This window comes from Netta rufina (genome assembly GCF_964035555.1).
Source record: "Netta rufina genome assembly, chromosome: 11".
NCBI lineage: Eukaryota > Metazoa > Chordata > Aves > Anseriformes > Anatidae > Netta > Netta rufina.
In genome coordinates, this window is record NC_140134.1 from 3,093,254 (window position 1) to 3,100,776 (window position 7,523).

Genomic DNA, 7,523 nt, shown 5'->3' on the forward strand with positions numbered 1-7,523 from the left:
ACTTTTCCCTATGGGTCAAAGGCATGATGACCCTTGGCTTCAAATATTTTGAGGCTATTTTGAGGTAACCATTCTGAAAGTAGTCTGCTTTCTATAGTGTTACTCTGTGGAGCTGCTAGAGAAGAATTCAATCACCAAGAATTGTGGCAAGAACAGTCATTACCACAATCGCAAACCTACCTTCCACGTGTGGCAAATGTGTGGCATTGTGGTGATAGGAATACATGCGAGAAAGCTGGTACTATTCCATGGTGTGGAAAATGGAAGGTCTGACTGTGTCACACATTGTTGACTATCTCAAAGGGTAGGTATTTAAAATATATATATATATATATCATTCTTACTAACTCATCAACTGACCTTTCTTTAAGTTGTAAACTAATGTACTAATACTTTTTTGGAGAAGACTAAAAAGCAAGCACATTGAATTTCTATTGATTAGCACCAATTCCAAAATGGACAAAACCGCACAGGAAAAAGATGTTTTAGCCCAAAAGGCAACTAAGGGAAGCAGGACGATCTCAACATTGGGAATCAGCAATTCCTAACTGCTATCCCCCAACAGATATTGTTTGGAGGAAAATCAAAAAGACTGGTGATGAAAATGCATTTGTGCAGCTGAGTGCAATCTGCATCTGAAATTAAAAGATGTGCAAATCAGGATGCTGCAAAAGGCTCAGCTGATTGCACACCACATTATGCACAACCATACACAAACACCTGCACAAGAGTGGCTAGGACATATTGTGCTTTTTGATTTAAACCAAAGCATCTCCACAGATCTGAAAAATCAGTTACAAAAAGTAAAGGATACTTTCCTATCTATATGCATTCCATTACTACTGCAAAGAGCTCTCTGTGTTCCAGTTAGCTGTTTTTAAATCTCTTCTACAAAATAAATATGAAGAAGCAAGCTGAAGTCAGATCAACCAGAAAGCCCAAGATCTTACTGCAGCGCTGATACAAAGCCTAACAGGATGTTAGGTACTGAGGCAATTCTTTTTGAAGTCTCAGTCTGCTTCCACTTAGCAGCTGTTTCTTTTGGTAGGAGTCTAACTTCTGTAGTGCAAAGAATAAGGAGAAAGTTGCAGGAACTATAAGTAACAAACAGCCAGTTTCCTGAAACTTCAGTGTGCATTTAGCAAGTCATGCAAAAATTTACTAGATAAATTGCTATTTATAGGCTGCTGGCCAAGAAGGACCTGAACAAAGCAGCGGTTTCAAAGTCAGGGGAAGCAAGTAAATAGGGAAGGGACCATCTTTTGTCTTATATTCATTACATCTAAATTTCCTCCTAAACAATGTGACGTGATTATGCTGTGTCAGTCAGTGAACTGTACACGTTGCACCATCTATAATCACCAAATCAGTTCTCTTATCTGTCTGTCTTATAATGTTTTCTAAACACCGTTAGTTAAACCTTTTAGTATTCCTGCAGAGATAATTTAATCTGACATTTAAATACAACAACCAACTGAACACCATTCAAGTTACGGTAGTGATCAGTTCTGGGAAAGAAGCAGTGAAGGAAATCTTCTCCAAAAGATATTACACAATGGTTCAGGAAGATGAAATAGAGTAACTCCAAGCTGGAGTATAATCAGGACAACGACGTTCCTCACTTTGCAAAAGCAGTTTTGGAGACCAGCTCTTCAGTGACCACATAGGTACCCTAGCTTTGTATCTCATCTAAAAAAATCCTGTGACTGTGCCAGGACAGTGCTTCCTGCTAGGAGAGTGGGTTGTCACCTCACCAGTAATTCCTGAAGATTTCAATGCCTCCAACATTGTTCCTTCTTCATGCAGGTATTATGACAGGACCTGCTGGTCTGGCTAGCACGTTGGCTCATCTCCCCCATTACCACCTTCTGGTACACACACGGTGACAGAAGAGCCTGCACCATTCTTTTCTCACTTTATCCTCATTGTAACTACTTCCAGCTCTGACAGATCCCCCAGCGAAGTATTGCACATAGCGTATGAGAACACCTGGTCTCAGTATGAAGTGTAGGCCATGAGGACAGCATTCCAGCTCTGTCTCAGTGAAGCTGAAACAGATCAGATGAACTTCAAGTCCCCTCACCTCTGCTGAGTCAGTCCATTGCAATAGTTCTGTCTCTTTTGGAAGTTCTGTTAAAGGTAATGGGCAACACTCACGATTACAGGCTGAGCAGACTTGCACACATATACCTCAGAGCAGAGTTTAGACAGGCATGTAACATTTGCTTAGCTAAGGAATGCAGTGCCCTAGGGTAAAAATCTCATGGCCACTTTCCAATCAAGAATCAAAAAACATATCCTTGAACCCGGGGGCCATGTCTGTTCCAGGCTCAAGGAATAACATCAGGTGTCTGCAGAGGTGTTTATTTGGATTAGAAGTAGCTGGCCTTCAGGCCTAGCAATGCTTATTTGCTATCCAGAAAAAATCCAACTGAACAGACCATTAATATACCAACTCCTATTTTTGCAGGCTTTTCACATTCCAGCTGATAAAATCAGTAACATACCATTTCCACACATAGTGAGCAGTAGCTGAGCTGTTCTGATTTGATGTAAACAGCCCTGAGGGGCTTCTCTTTGGAGCACTTGTCACATGGACCGAATACAACCGCTAAAAAGGTCTGGTCACACATCTTTGCAGTATGAGTGAGCTGAAAGAGAGAAGAAAAAGAGTGTGTTCCAGTCCAGTGCAAAGTTTCCTGCTACTGCTCTGGTAGCTAATGCAGCTTAGGCTGTATATAGACATCTACAGACTAGATAATCTCTCTCTGTGACTAATCTCTCAGGCTTCGTGGACTGTCACTACATGCAAGACAGTTGTACGATCTGCAGATTATATTTTTATGAAGAAAAATACAAAGTAAAATATGTATTTTGTTATAATGTGCACTGATTGCACATAGATTAATGACAACGTGGATTTTTAATTTTCATTTAATTAATGCCAGTAAACAGTAACTAGAAATACATAGCAGCTGATCAGTGCAGATTTCTCACAAACCAATATTTATTTTTTCACTCTATTATTAAATATTCAATATTACATATTATTTTTAAAGCTGAAGGATGGCCTAGGATTCAGTCAGCAGTTTCAAAAATATTATGATCAATGTGCTGCTTGAGCAGAAAGTGATGCTTCAGCACACTGAAAGCTGGGTTATTATAAGCCCCCTTTTTCTTCTCAAACCAGGTTTCTTTAGGATCAAAGCAGTATCAGCAATAGAGAATGAGACACTCTGAGATTCAGAATAACAAACAACAATACCATCATAATGCCATTTTTCTCCTTACCTTTTTCATAGGGAAAATGTAGTATTTCCCATTCTCTCAATGCAAGCTTTTAACAGTCTCTAGATGTTTAACAGTTTTTCACATAAACATAAATAATGAGTTTATGAGTTAGAAGAAGCTATTGCAAAGGAGATTTTAAATGGAGCAAAATAAATTGAACGAACTATGCAGATTTCAGGATTTGGCTGGATATTATGTAAAAAAATCAAAGTTTATTCTATGCACCTCCATTTTGCTGCTTATTCTTAGATTTTTCCATGGACAACTTGAAAAATGAGATGATAAACCTGGAAATCTTGTCCTTCCAAGTTAATAGGAGTTTCTTCTGTTGTCTAAACGAGTTGCATAACTTCACCCCAACATATGTGAGAGGAAATCTGCCCTAACATGAACTACAGCAAATTTGCATGGAGCTTTCAGCCAGCTATACACAGTCAACAGGGTTTATAACCCATTTACTGAAAAGCAACAAATACGCCCTAACATTTTTAATGCATTCTTTTGCAAACAGTGAGCCCGAGACACCAAGCCACTACCTTTTCAATGAGCTTCCCTGTACTAGTCTATCTAATAGCTTTAAAGTGTCTATAGCAGCAGGGCTCAACTATGCTAGATTCTTAAATCGATATTTAACAACTGAATAAATTCTTATTCAGAGATTCTTAGAATTCAAGATTCCCACTGAGGGCAACTCAGGTGGCAGATTTATGTACTTGATATGGAGTCTCAAGACATTAGCCCAACAAGACTTTGGGAGGAAAACTTTCACTTCATAGGAAGTGTAAAATGAAAATATCACAGAAAAAAATGTCATCTTAGTTAAAATATCATTATTAGACCTAGAGACTTTAGACAATGATCTATTAAGCTTTGAATAAATACCTTGGGCAGAATTAATTTTAGATAAAGCAAGAGAATTCACTGGAGTAACACACAGGGTGAATTATGCCTGATATCAGTACTTTACTTTAGATGAGATTACGACATACAAATCTCACTGCAAGAGAAGCCAGCAAAACTTCCAAATACTTAAAAGTGGTATTATACATGAGATACTTTATATCTTTTAAAAATATGATACAAAACCATCATTGTTACAAAGAGCTTAATCTCAAAAGGTCTAAAAAGATTTCTTCCCATGCTGTAGCCTGAATTTTTAAACATACTAGGTTTTTAAAAAGATACAGTGGAAGTATAAAAATGGCAGCATGCTGAAACATTAACAAATATGCCACTTGTAGAGAAATTCTGCACAATTAATCTTGTTGGTAAATATACAAAATTGCCTACCTTTTCAAACAACAATAACCCAGCGTTTCTCAAGGCGAGTAAATAAGCCGTATGCAACTGCTAATGTAGAACGGCAACCTCTCTATTATTAAGGCTACTTAAAGGGTATTTAAAGCTCAGCCTCTCTAAGTTGCATCACCTCAGGTCAGTTATGTACTGATGATTATAGTTTAGAGGCTTTATTTTAACTGCCCTCTTAGAATACAGAGCAAAGAATATACAGTGTTAGGCAAAGTAGACCTTGCCTGTTCATTTCATATTGCAGCAATTTTTGGATGTTTCCAAATATTAAACATACTACTGGAAAGGTGGCTGACTACTGCTTTTTCCACCTATTAAATTGACATTCTGACAAATGACAGTGACAATGTTAAATCTACTTCATAAAGAAAATTCTAAGTCTAATACAAGTAGTGGCCATGCTTGTTCTTCCTTGGATATACTTTCATTGTTCACCCATTTTAAGACAGTAACTTCGACATCAGCAACATTAAAAGTTTCTGCTTTATTGGATTCTTTAGCTCCAGGGATATTTATGAAATCATGTCTGAAAAACTTGAAAAGTGCTGAAGTCACATCTGCTGTGACTCCACTGAAGTCACTGAATCATGCCATTAGATGTTTGCATTCAATAGTCAAGACAATGTAATGCAGTGTGAAAAGGAAAAAAAAAAGGAAATTAGATTTCAGTCCAACACAGGTTTGGGTAGAAGAAAACTATCTTTTTTTTTTTTTTTTTTTTTTTTTAAACCCAAATAGTATGGAAACACAGGAGGGAGAGGGATCACCTATGCTGTTGAGTCCAGCTGCCAGAAGCTGCAGGAGTCACATGCCTAAACCCTCTCCATAAGCAATTTTGGTGCTTTCCCACTGCAGTAAGGATCATCCTGTACTTTTCCATTCGAATGCAATAGCTTTCTCCTTTACTATCATTCTAGGAAAGTTAACCTCAGTAATGTCTCTTTCAGGTATCTGCCCTTCATCACTAAAACTGCTCCTTACATTTTGAAGAATTATAAAAACAGAGAAAGATTTGTATCTACATATTGTTTAAAGGCATTAACATCAACAGAAGTACAGTAAGTTTCTGACAGAATACAGTAAATACTGATTATTTTAAACTTTCTTTTAAAATATATTTTGTTCTTTGCATGCACAGCGCTAACAGCATATTTCACACAAACCTCTCAAAATAATTTCGTACCAAATTATCATAAATATTTTCCTTTATCAAGAAATTTTTAACATACAGACGTACATACCTTCTGATACTTCCGTGGGATGTAGATTTAAGAACGGATTGTGATTTTACTCATACCGTATCAGGTAACATATGTGCAGCTCCAGTAACTGTAAAAAAGGCTATACACAATTTATAGCAACTAGACTTGCTTGCTTTAAAATATTTACAGAAATTCACATGGAGCCAGCAACAGCATAACCATTCGGATAGGAATATACACAATGTGTATATATAAATAAAATATATTCATATGTATATTCAAACAATTATTATCTGAAAATATAATTATTCCATCACTCGAAACACTACAGATTGATTTAAAAGCTACCTTTTATTTAACAGATAAGAATACTAATGTACCTATACATCTGTGACATTTTGTACAGCTTTTATTGCTATTGAACAAAATACAAAAAAATTCCTTCATATATTTTTCATATATCTCTGTGGATAGTACTATGAATATGTCACTGTTCACAGTAAATACCAAGGATGGGAAATAGCAAAAAACAGTCCTTCTTTATATTTACAGATTTTAAACACTATGTAATAATAATAATAGTAAAATTGATCCTTCCTGTAATGTTTAAATTAACTATAACAATTAGAAATTAGAAGTATTTCAAAGCTTTAGCATTCAATTTTCATAATTATATCTAATAACCTAGCTAGAAAGCTAGCGTAATTTACTGATGAATTTCTAATGACTGTCATGATTCTAGTAAGGTGAATGCTGGTTCTCCAGTTGTTCTAACAGAGTCTAGTATTAAATAAAGCTGTTATTCTTTGCATTCTGCCTGCAGGAAGAAGGCTGAACAACGCAAAAAGAGGACTACTTCTAAGGATCCTGCAATTTAAATGAGATATATTTAATTTCAATGCCAGAAATTAAGCTTGGTTTATCAGTAAGACCAGATCACAATAGCTGCATTCACTCCTACTCAATGTCAGAATTGAGGGAGGGAAACAAGCAAGAAAGAATGGGAAAAAAATGTGTACATGTGTGCATACTCAGCATATGTTCTGAAAGACACTGCATTAGAGATGGACCCAAAACAGGAGATGAACTCTTTTTTTTTTTTTTTTTTTTTAATAATCTTTTAATTTAAACATGGATCAGAACAGGAATTTTTATGTCTGACTTTTCTATGCTAATGACTGATATGAAAATGCAGACATGTCATTGCAGAGAACAAAACTAAAATCTGCCTTCAAAAAAAAAAAAAAAAAGCACCCAAATTCCCCCCGGCTAAAGAGCTGTCTGGTGTGCCTGAACAGTAATGTAAGCATTCAGCCTGAGTGAACCAAGCCAGCATGCCTACAAAAGACAACGTATGTTTATTACAACAGCAATTCTCTTAGACTGGTTCAATGTAGTTATTTGTATCAATAAAATAAAATAAAAATTGAGCAATTGTGGGAGGACCTTCTGTTCCATCTTTCTACAGTTTTCTTGTGAACTAATATGAGAGACTTATTTCATGGAATGAATAAAGGCCTAAAAAGCATAAAAGGCTGAAAGCTACTGTAAAACAGATCCAGAATATCAAGACAATGAATAGAATTACCTTGGAAAAAAATCTCTTGTTACAGAAAGCAAAGGCAAGGAAAACTGTAAAGTAATAACATTAATCCCATGGTAGTTTTCCCCTATGACTCATGCTTTAGAGTTACTGATAAAGACCCAATGCAATCTTGT

At 36.1% G+C, this 7,523-nt stretch overlaps 1 long non-coding RNA gene across 1 annotated transcript; it reads left to right on the top strand.

Annotated features, from left to right (window-relative positions):
• Positions 1–182: 182 nt before the first annotated feature.
• LOC311213371 lies at positions 183–7,170 on the top strand. Its single transcript, XR_014618750.1, has 3 exons — positions 183–304; positions 5,550–5,660; positions 6,628–7,170. It is a non-coding gene; the product is annotated as an uncharacterized lncRNA (long non-coding RNA).
• Positions 7,171–7,523: the final 353 nt, after the last annotated feature.